Here is a 10,763-nt window from a genome sequence, read left to right as displayed (position 1 = left end):
CCTCTCCTCCCAGTCCCTCCCTCCTCACCTCTTATCTTCCCCACACCTGTCCACTCCTCCGTTTCTCCTCAGGAAAGGGCCAGCCTCAGCCTCAATGAATATCAACCAGCCATGGCATCTCTTAGGCATCATAGGACTAGGCATCTCTTCTGTTAAGGCCAGACAAGACAATCCAGCGGGGACAAAGGGTCCCAAAGGCAGGCAACAGAGTCAGAGACAGCCCCGGATCCTGCTGTTAGGAATCCCACAAGAAGACCAAGCTACACAACTGTAACATGTGCAGAAGCCTTAGGTCAGGCCTATGCCTAAGGTGGCCCCTGCCTGGCTGAGAGCTGCTATGGGCATGGACCCAGAACCAATAAAGCCACCTGGATAGGGTCAGAACACATTTTCTATGAGGATTTTTTGTATATAATATATGTATATATTTTATTTGGGATGGACATGTCACTAGGAATTGAATCAAAAGTTGTTCTACTGGCCCATGTCCCAGCCCTTTTTTTAAATTTAAGACAGATCTCACTGCTACCTAAGCTAACATTGCACTTACTCTGAAACCCAGGCTTTTTTTATTTTGTTTTTGGCTTTGGTTGGATTGGAATGTAGCCCAGGCTGGCCTCCAACCCCTGGTGTTCCTTCTCCCTCAGCCTTCCATGTAGCTAGGATTCCAAAGCCTGAACCTCGAAACTCTATTTTTTTTTATTGTTTTATAATTTATTAATGTTATTGTTGTTGTTGTAAAAATTTCCTTGAGATAGGGTTTCTCTCTGTACCCCTGACTGTCCTGGAACTCACTCCGTAGACTAGGCTGGCCTCAAACTCCAATACTGACCTGCCTTTGCCTCCCAGGTGCTGGGGTTGAAGGCATGCACCAGCCACCATGCCTGGCCAGTTTTATTATTTTAGTCTGGCAAATATGTGTGCGTTTGGCCACAAATGTACATGTAGAGACCAGAGGACAACTTTCAGGAGTGAGTTCTTTTCCTTCTACCATATAGAACCAGTGATCGGAACTCAGGGCCGTCTGGCTTGGTAGAAAGTTTCTGTGCTGAGCCATCTTGCTGGTCCAGACCCAGTTATTTTAAAACATGGGACCCTCTATTCTTGGGTCTCTGGGTACCTTGATTTATGAGGATGCCTAACTGAAGAGCCTGCCCTTTTCAGACCACAAATTCAATACTGCATTCATGTCAGGGGAACAGGTGCAGAATTGTCCCGGGGTTAATCAAATCAGAGAATTCATCATGTAAATGACCAGCATTGAAAATGGATAAAATAATGCTAGAACTAAGAAAACACACTTCAGACGAGTTCTCTGTTGAAGTCATCTTAAAGCCGTCGGCTGAGCCATTGAAGACAGCTAAGGAAGAGCCTGGCTCTCCGAGTTATCCTGGCACTGTGACCAGGCCAGCTCCCGGCACAAGCCCATGTGCTAATCCCGGGTGCTGACAACCTCGAGCCCTGTGTGGGCGACAGTCAGGTGTTCGTGGCCCAGGCAGCCTGCCTCTCTTTCCTCACAGAGGCTGCAGGATTGCTCTGTCTAAACGGCAGAAATAAGTTCCCTTTGTCACCGTGTCTCCATGGTAATTGGACACGTGATCGTCTTTTGGAGTTCTTGGCAAACCTGTGGCTGTTGGGTTTGGCTTTTACATTCCAGACTGTGAAGGAAACCGGAGGGAAGGAATTACTCTTCCCAAGAGACTCAGGCTGTTTCCTGAAACAATTTGGGAGGTGCATCCCACCCTAGTGGTTTGGGGAGCCCCAACCCTGACTTTTCAGAACACATGCTGAAGAAAATGGGAGTTGAGGTAGCTTTCAGCCAGTAGTGATTTTATGGAAAGATTCAGGTATGCAGAAAGTTAGGCTAACGGTTTGTGTTTTGTGAACAGTGATGCAGATGAAATGATCTCTGAGATGTGCATAGGAATACCAACATAGGGATGGACAGGAAGGTGGACCCTCCACGGGGCTGCTATATGGGTATTCATGGTCTGGCTCTGTTGGGTTTTGTAAACTTGAAGTTTCCCACAAGACAAAAAAAAAAAAAAAAAAAAAAAAAAAATTTTGAAATAAAAAAGGCCCTGCCCTACCCAGAGAGGCATTACAGGTGTGACTGATGTGTTACGTGTGTGTCAGTAGGTGGCAGAAAGGAGAGAGACTATGTCTATGCTCAGGATTCTGACATATGAACATCTGAATTATTAGTAACCTAACATTCTCTGAAAAAAGCGAGCCGAGATGACCCCTGCCTGCTGCCATAAAGCACAAATGGAGCATAGCGCTCCTGAGACCACTCCTGAGATGTCCACAGACACTCAGAGACCCCGGGTGCCACTAAGACGAGCAAATAAGTGGCAGAGAAATGGAAGAGAAAGAGAAATGGAAGGATACGGGCACAACGAAGCAAGGCAGAATCGGAGACTCCAAGGTAGTGAGGAACAGCCTGATGTGAGTCACCGGTGATGCCACCTGGGACCATGGTGTGGGGTCTTGGCCTGTGCTGCCACAGGAGGCTACGTCTGGGTTCATGGCCCTGCAGTAGCAGGCAGAGGTTCCTGGTCTGGGATGCTGCCGTCTAAGGAATATGCAGAACCAACCCCACACCTCACCTGGGCATCGTGGGAAAGCTAGCCCCAGGAACATGAGAGCAAAAGAGCTGACCCTCGCCAGCCAGCTGCAGTCCGTACTCAGGAGAGCAGGCTCCACACATTGTGGGGGTTGTGGATGAGTCATCCCCGAGGATACAAGCATACGAGGATACAGAGCTGGCACTGCCATTCATCTCCTGTGTGGTGGTGTGGACAAGGGAGACATCTCCTCGTCTCCCCTCCCCACCACCTGCCACAGTCAGGAGACCTGGCCCTGGGATCACAAGAGCAGATCAACAGCTGCAGCCCTCAGGAGAGCTGACCCTGCACCTCACCTGGGCAACACAGTAGGCCTGACATTGGTGGCAGAAATGTGGGCCGGCCAGCCCCAAAGGCATAAGCAGGGGAGAGATGGCCTCCTGTGGGTCTGCCCTGTGGTGACATGGGTGAAGGAGAGATGCTGCCCCCTCCTTGCCCCTTGCTACCTAATGCAGGCAGGAGAGCTGGCCCCAAGGTCATCAGAGTGGGAGGGCTGACCCAACCCTTCACCTACTGCAGCAGTCAGGAGAGGGGAACCTGCACCTCGCCTGGGCAGAACAGTAGAGCTGGCCCTGCCACCTCTAGGGTGTAAGTGCAGGAGAGCCTGCCCTACCTCTTGTCACTGGGTGACATGGATGAAGGAGACACTCTCTTCTCCTTCCTTGTCCCTTGCCATTTATTGCAAACAGAAGAGCTGGCCCTGGTGTCATTGTTCCTCACTAACTACAATACTTGGGAAAGTGGGTCCTTGCATCTTGCTTGAGCAGCAGGGCAGAGCTGGTCCTACTTGGGGGTTTGCTGATGAGCCAGCCCCCGAGAGCATGAGAGTCAGACAGCCAGTGGGCTGACCAACACAAATACCTCTCAGGCCCAAATCCAGAGCTTTGAATTGACCCACCACAACATCTACCCTGCATTGATGAACTGCTGGCATGGAGGGAGGGGTCAGTCCTACAGACGGAAAACTACAGGGTCTCCATGGCACAGGGCAGCAACAGGAAATACAAGAGGAGTTCTGGTGAGGGTCCTGTATTGATGATGTAGCAGAAGCCAGGGGTCTTGTACCAGACCAATGAGTTAGTGCAGTGAACATTCACAAGCAAAATGGACAAAAGGGTATACTGTGGTACTCACTGTGACACGGCACAACTTCCATGAGAGGGTTTTTTTCCTTTGTTGGGAGGAGGTTGCAAGGCTGGAGAGAAGAAATGAGGAGAGGGGGAGACGAGTGGGATTGGGGTGCATGATGTGGAATTCATAAAAAACAATAAAATATTAAAAAAAAAAAAAAAAAAAGCATAGTGATTCTTCGAATGAACGCAGCATTAAGGTAAACGGAGTTCAAAGAATCTTATGGCAGACAGCTCTGACCTGAAGGCAGAGATGGTGCAGGTTTAGGAGTGGGATTGAGGGGAGAGACACTCCAGCAGGTCAGCTCCTAGGGCTTCAGACAAGAGCCCCTATGTCTGCGGAGGGTAGAATTCTGAGATCTTAACCCCATCCTATCCCAGAACTCCCTGACTTGTCAAGTCAGGCTGCCTGTACTATCTAGAGGAACAGGGATAAACAAATTCCAGGGATGGGAGAGGCTAAAGTTCTGATGTTCTGAACTTCAATGGAGAAGGATTTAGGGTGTAAAATTTGGCACCTGTGATCCCAGCACTTGGGCCGTGGCTGCAGGAGGTTCAGAAATGCTGGTTCATCCTTAACGACATATGAACTTGAAGGCAAGCCTGGGCTATGTGACTCCATAAGATAGAGTCTCTGTCTTTCTTTTTGATGCAAAGAATTTCAAGTCCAGCAAACTCTCCAGGCCTTAGGCGGGCTGTAGCCAATTTCACTCCTGGGCCCAGGTACCTGGAAATTGAGTTCAGCCTTGAAAGATGGTCAGAGAACACCTAAAGAGAAGAAATTTTGTTTCTGCCATCTCAGGGACCCAAGACTTGCTTTAGTTATCATAAACAATGGTGTTTGTTCTTGAAGGAGCAGGGTGGTGTGGCTTTGGTGGCTTTCAAAAGGACTCAGATTACTGGGCGAAGTGCTGAATCTGTCACTCTGTCATTCAGTTCCACGTGATCTTGGTGAGTACGTTGGTTTCTTATCAGGGGTGAGAGCTGGCCGTTTGTGCCTAACAGATGGCACGGGGGTGACATGAAGCCGCCTGTACAACTGATCAGTGCAGCGCCCGGAACAGGGGACTATAGCGTGCCATGCCTGTCCATCCAGCCGTCTAAGTTCACCTGCGGGGTAAGCAGGAAATGATTTATTGGTTCTCATAATCATAATCTGTGAGTGGATACACATGTGGGGGCGGGTAACGTGTGCACACATGTTTGCCCATGTCAGATAGTCATACTTGGACCTCAGGTGTTCTCAGATAACCTTTCACCTTTGGTTTGAAACAGAATCTCTCACTGACCGGGAACTTTACCGCTAAGCTAGGCTGGCCCAGGTACAACCTCCAGGGACCAGCCTGTCTCTGCCTTCCGCTTCACTATTGCTGGGATCGCAAGTGTAAGCTACTATATCTGGCTTCTTATGTGGGTTCTGAGAATGAAACTCAAGTCCTGTGTTTTCGAGTCAGGCACTCTGTTGACTGGATCATCTTCTCATATCACTTCCCAGCATCCTTCTGGGCATCGCTGGTCCTTTTTCAGATCTTGCCTCTCGATAACCTTTGTGAGAGTGAAGGTCCTCTCTTACGCACCTTTGAAGGGTCCCTCCATGGGCTTCCCAGGCATGTATAAAGCCCGTTGGCTTCTATCTCCATAACACCTGTCAGTCAGCTCCCTGATCCTCCACTACTACCAACCAGGCCTGGCTCACCATAATTCCTTGCAAAATTCCCACGGAGCCACCTGTAGCTATCCTCTTTTTCTGTCACTCCACACTCCATAATCCACTCCCCACATGACAGCTAGAGTGTCATGCCTGTGGTAGTTGATGTGTTATGTGTGTGGGGCCATAGGATTGTTTGAATGCTTGGCCCGTAAGGAGTGGCACTATTAGCAGGTGTGTCTGTGTTGGAGTAGGCGTGGTCTTCTTGGAGGGAGTGTCACTGGGAGCAGTGAGCTTTAATGTCTCCTATGCTTAAGCCCCACCCACTGTGGGACACTGCTGCCTGTAAATCAAAATATAGAATTCTCAGCTCCTTCAGCACCATGCCTGCCTGGATGCTGCCATGCTTCCCACCTTGATGATAACGGACTGACCCTCTGAACCTGTAAGCCAGCCTCAATTAAATGTTTTCTTTTATAAGAGTTGCCTTGGTCATGGCGCCATGGTGCAATAAAGCACAAACTAAGGCAATGTCATACACCCCTGTTCCTAAACAGCATGGAAATGAAACTTACCACTTCCCGCATGTCACAGGGTCCATCAGGTCCAGTCCTAGCTGACCTCCCAGATCCATCCTTATCCCAGTCTATCTGGCTCCCTGGAGCTCTGGCCACAGAAGCTTCAACACCCCACCCACCCACCCATACATACCCCTCCATGGTTTTGTAGATAGGCTGGACCCAGCTAGTCGGGTCATTTGTTTTCCTCTCTAGATGATGGTTAATGTTGGAAGGCAACTTGATTGGTTTCAGAATGCCTTCCTGGTCCCAGGGCTTTAGTGAGGCACACCTTTGAATGTATCTGTAAGGGTGTCTGCAGAGAAGATGAATTGATAGTGGAAGGCCTACCCTGAAGATGCTAGCGCATCCCATGAACCAGGGACCCACGCTGGTTAAAATGGTATAACAAGAGAAAGCCAGATGAGTATTCCCTTCTCAGCTTCTTGACCCACTGATCTGTAATAAGTAGCCTCCCAGTTCTGCTGCCATGGAGACGCCTGCCATCAGGGATTGTGTCCTCTCCTTTCCTAAGTTGCTGCTGGTTGTGTATTTGTTCACAGCAGTGAGACAAGCAACTCAATAATGTGCACTGGGCCTTGTGGTTCCAGTTGGGGTTCTTTTAGCTGTGTGGTTGTGTTGGATTGAGACATCAGTTGTAGCTTGAGTGTCCACTGGATATCTCTTGCTCTTTGGTCTCTTCAGGAACAGCCTGGACCCTCTCTGCATGTTGGCTCAGGACTCTGGTGAGTGGGACTTGGAAGTATCAGATCTCTTGCCACTTTAGCTGAGTTCTGTGGATCAGAACAAGCCAAAAGTCATACCCTAATTCAAGGAATATGGAATGATCTGTGTGTGTGTGTGTGTGTGTGTGTCTTTATGTGTGTATGAGTGCATGACTGTGTAAGTGCGTGTTCATGTGTGTGTGGCCGCATGTTCATCTGCGTGCATATAGTTGTGGAGGCTAGAGGCCTACCTTGGTTGTCATTCCTCAAGAGCAGGTCCCTAGGACCTGGGCTCACCTGTTAGGCTGTGCTAGCTGGCCAGCAAGCCCCGGGATCCTCTTACTTTCCACCCCATCCTACCCTACCCTTGGAGAGATGGGAATGTGCCACTAGGCCTGGCTTTCTTGGTGGGTCCTGGGACCTAACTCAGGTCTTCATGCTTACACATCATGTACTCTACCCCTGAGTCATCTACCAGGCCAGATTTGGCCCATCTTGACCCGACCCACAGCTCAGACCCTTGTCTTTTTCTTCTGCATACACAGAGGCTCACTTCCTGTCACGGGGCCTCTGTATACACTGCCCTTCCTTACTGACTGTCCTCCTCGCTGCCTCAGTGCTTCTAGCACCTTCTTGTCTTTCAGACCTCAGCTCATGTGCCATTTCCTCAGAGGCGATTGATTGGCCAATAGAGAGGCAGCTAGTTTACTCTCATGTTACCCTTAAATATTTCTTTGGGGGACATGTACTGGGGACCAACCATCTCCCTTTTCTCCTAAGATCTAGGCTCCAAAGAAACAAGGTAACAAGACAACTAGGGTTCCTGCCCAGGTTTTCAGTCCAATAGAAAGGAGTGGGGGATGAGCCCCTACAGCATGGTGCTGAGTGAGGCTCATGCTTCAGACAGATCTCTCACTGGGCATCTCCACTTAAGAGGCAAACCCTCACCGCAGCCTGCTTCTGCCCCTTATGTCTCCTGTGGGCCTAGGGGAAGACAGGCTAATCCCCTGTGCTTCTACAGAGTGCCTGGTGAGGAAGCTGTAAAGACCAGTGATATTGATTAGGATCTAACTTATCAAAGGACAATAAGTAAGCCCTTCTTATAGTAAATTAATTACATTGTTTTAATGAAAACTGTGATTTACTCTTTTGCCTCCCCACCCCCAGCCCCTGCCTAGTTTTAGTAGAGGAATTCCACCAGGCTGTATGCGAATTCCCCTGCAATGCTTACAAAGGTTTCACATCCTTATTTTGTTCCAGGGGTGCTAGAGGGAAGATGAGCCAAGGGCTAGACCCCAGTGTATTTTTTCACAAGAATATATTCCTGCTAACATGACTTCAGGCTCACATCTTGCCAGAAACTCTTCAATGAACAGCTTGTCTCTGGGTGTAGTGGGAGCCTGAGGCAGGAGGATCACTATGAGTTGGAAGCCAGCCTGGGTGACACAGTGACTTCTAGGCCAACCTAGATTACATAGTGAGATGTTATTTAAGTTAAAAAAAAAAAAAAAGGCAGGGAAAGTCTATTTGATTCATCCCAGTTGAGCCTGGAGAAGTCGCCTTCCTCAGTTTACTTCAGAATTTCCCCCAGATCATTTGTTCAGTGATGCCTAAGTAATTTAGAGTCTAGTGATCTTACCAAACCCTGGGTGGGGATTGTACTTTTCAGATATGGTTCGTGGTTTTGCTATTAACATTTTATAACATTGGGTTCTTAATCAAAACTTCAAAAGGGCTTAACTGATTTGAAAGTAATCGTGCCCTATATAGCAAGTTGTCAGCTTGATTCAAATTGATCTAGGAGCTTAGACAGAGCTCATGCCGGAGAGCACTGGGACACCTGAGAGATTTCTCTGAAGCTCTCGACTTGAGTGACTCAATTACACCACTGCAAGCTATTGGGTTTCTTCTAACCCAATTCATCACAGGTTGAAAGGGTAGGACAATTCAAAGGTGGGGAAAATCGGTCAGGAAAATTAGGCACCTATGACGGTCTGTGTAATTCCTCCTTCAGCACCTGGGTTCTGAGGACAGGCTGCTAAGAAATGCCCACATTTACAAGTTGTGGTCCAGAGCACAGCACTGTAAGGTCAGGCTGAAACGGTTGGACGTTAATTAAGTGCTGATAATAGAAGGTGCTGGAAAATGAAAGACTCTTCGGGAAATTTTTATAACTTTATTGATTTATTTACTTATTTATTTGTTTACTATTTATTTGTTTGTTTATTGTGTGTGGAGGTATGATGATGACTTGCATGGCTTAGTTCTCCCCTTTCCCCATGTGGGGCCTGGGTATTGAACTCAGATCATTAGGATTGGAACCGAGTATCTTTATCTACTGAGCCATCTTGCCAACTCAGCTTTTCTTTCCTCCTGCTGTTCCTTCTCCTCCTCCTCCTCCTCCACCTCCTCCTCTGCCCTTCTCTTTCCTCTCCCTCCTCCTTCTTTTTCCTCCTCCCTCCTTCTCCTCCTTCTTAACTCCAGGAGTGACCAATACAAGTATTTTCCCATGGAGTTCATCCTCTAAGCAGACGAACTCATGGGCGACATGCACAGTTTCACGGGACACGGGAGTTCCCTTATCTACTGCTGCCAAGTGACGGGTGAATTCGGTTTTAATTGGCCCTAATTGGTACCTGGTCCCCCGAGACTCAGCGTTTATCACCTGCCACCCAAAAGTGTGACATTCCTTTTCTGCCTTTGAAAAATATCACTCCTGATATCAGACACACCAAGCGAACTACCAGCTGGGCAGGGATTAGCCTCGGGGCTCCACGAAAGATGTAATTCCCAGGACACCGCAGTCACATGTAGTTCTCTTCAAAACCATTGCTCTCTGTTGGCAACCCTACAGGCTCCAGACTGGCTTTCATGTCTCTAGATACCATTTCTCCCAAGTGAGCTTTGTGTTTTCTGTTGCTTGAGACAGAGTCTTCTACAGTCCAGGCTGGCTTTGAACTCCCTATGTGGCCAAGGTTAACCTTGAACCTCTGCTTCTTCTGCTTTCTACACCCGAGTGCTGGGATTACAGACATGCACCACCACACTTGGTTTGTATGCATTCTTGTGCATGTGTACGGTGTATGCATGTGTATGTGCTCCTGTGTGTACATGTGTGTGAGGGTGTGCTTGCCTGTGAACGAGGGTGTGGAGACCAGCAGCTGCTATCTGATGTCTTCTTCTGTCTTTCTCTACCTTGTTTTTTAGACAAGGTCTCTCATTATACTTGGAGTATTCTGTCCAGCCTGGACTGGCTGGCAGTGAGCCTCCCCAAACCCAGTTCTCTCCCTCCCCTAGTGCTGGGGATTCAAACATGGCCACGGCACCCAGCTTTTACAGATACGCTGGGATCTGAACTCGGGTCCTCGTGCTTCTACAGCGAGCACTTTGCCCACTGAGCCATCTCCCCAGCACCCATCATTCCTGGTTTATGTAGAGCTGGGAATTGAAGATCTTAGTGCATGCATGCTAACTTATTTTGTTTTATTCTTTTAAACATCTTTTTAGCATTTACTTATTTGTTTAATCATTTTCTCTCCCTCTTTAACCCCATCTCCCCTCTTCCTCCTCCTTCCTCTTTGTCTCTCTGTCTCTGTCTTTATGTCTCTGTCTCTGTCTCTGTCTCTGTCTCTCTCTCTCTCTCTCTCTCTGTGTGTGTGTGTGTGTGTGTGTAGGTGAGCATCACAGCACTAGTATAGAGGTCAGAGGACAACTTATGAGAGTGGATTCTCCCTCCGCTGTGTGGGTTCCCGGGATCTCTCACAGGCCCACGCTTGGTAGCAGGCACCTTTACCAGCCCTTTGTTTCATTCTTATTAAGACATTCCGGGAATATCTCTGGGACTTGATCTTCTGCAAAGGTGTCCCTTTGCCCTTCACTGTGCTGTCTCGCTATGCTGGCTTCAGAATGGCCCGCCCTGCCTTGGGCTGTGTTTGCTGCAGCTGTCATGCTGTGTGTGCGGTGTGGACCATGACATCTGCTGTGGGCCCACACCCACTCACCGCTTGCTCTCTTCATTTTTTTTCCCCTATGGAGGCTCAAGGTGCCCACCTGAGGTGACATCTGAAAAGATTTTC

General features: G+C 48.6%; 1 non-coding gene across 1 annotated transcript; it reads left to right on the top strand.

The window, feature by feature from the left end:
* The first annotated feature begins 2,085 nt into the window (after positions 1 to 2,085).
* On the top strand, positions 2,086 to 2,217 carry LOC117715846 (small nucleolar RNA SNORA17). Its single transcript, XR_004607649.1, has one exon. It is a non-coding gene; the product is annotated as a small nucleolar RNA SNORA17 (small nucleolar RNA).
* The last annotated feature ends 8,546 nt before the right edge of the window (positions 2,218 to 10,763 follow it).

This window comes from Arvicanthis niloticus, chromosome 9, assembly GCF_011762505.2.
Source record: "Arvicanthis niloticus isolate mArvNil1 chromosome 9, mArvNil1.pat.X, whole genome shotgun sequence".
Classification (NCBI taxonomy): domain Eukaryota; kingdom Metazoa; phylum Chordata; class Mammalia; order Rodentia; family Muridae; genus Arvicanthis; species Arvicanthis niloticus.
Note: the sequence above shows the minus strand (reverse complement) of the source record. Positions and strands in the feature narration are given on the sequence as shown.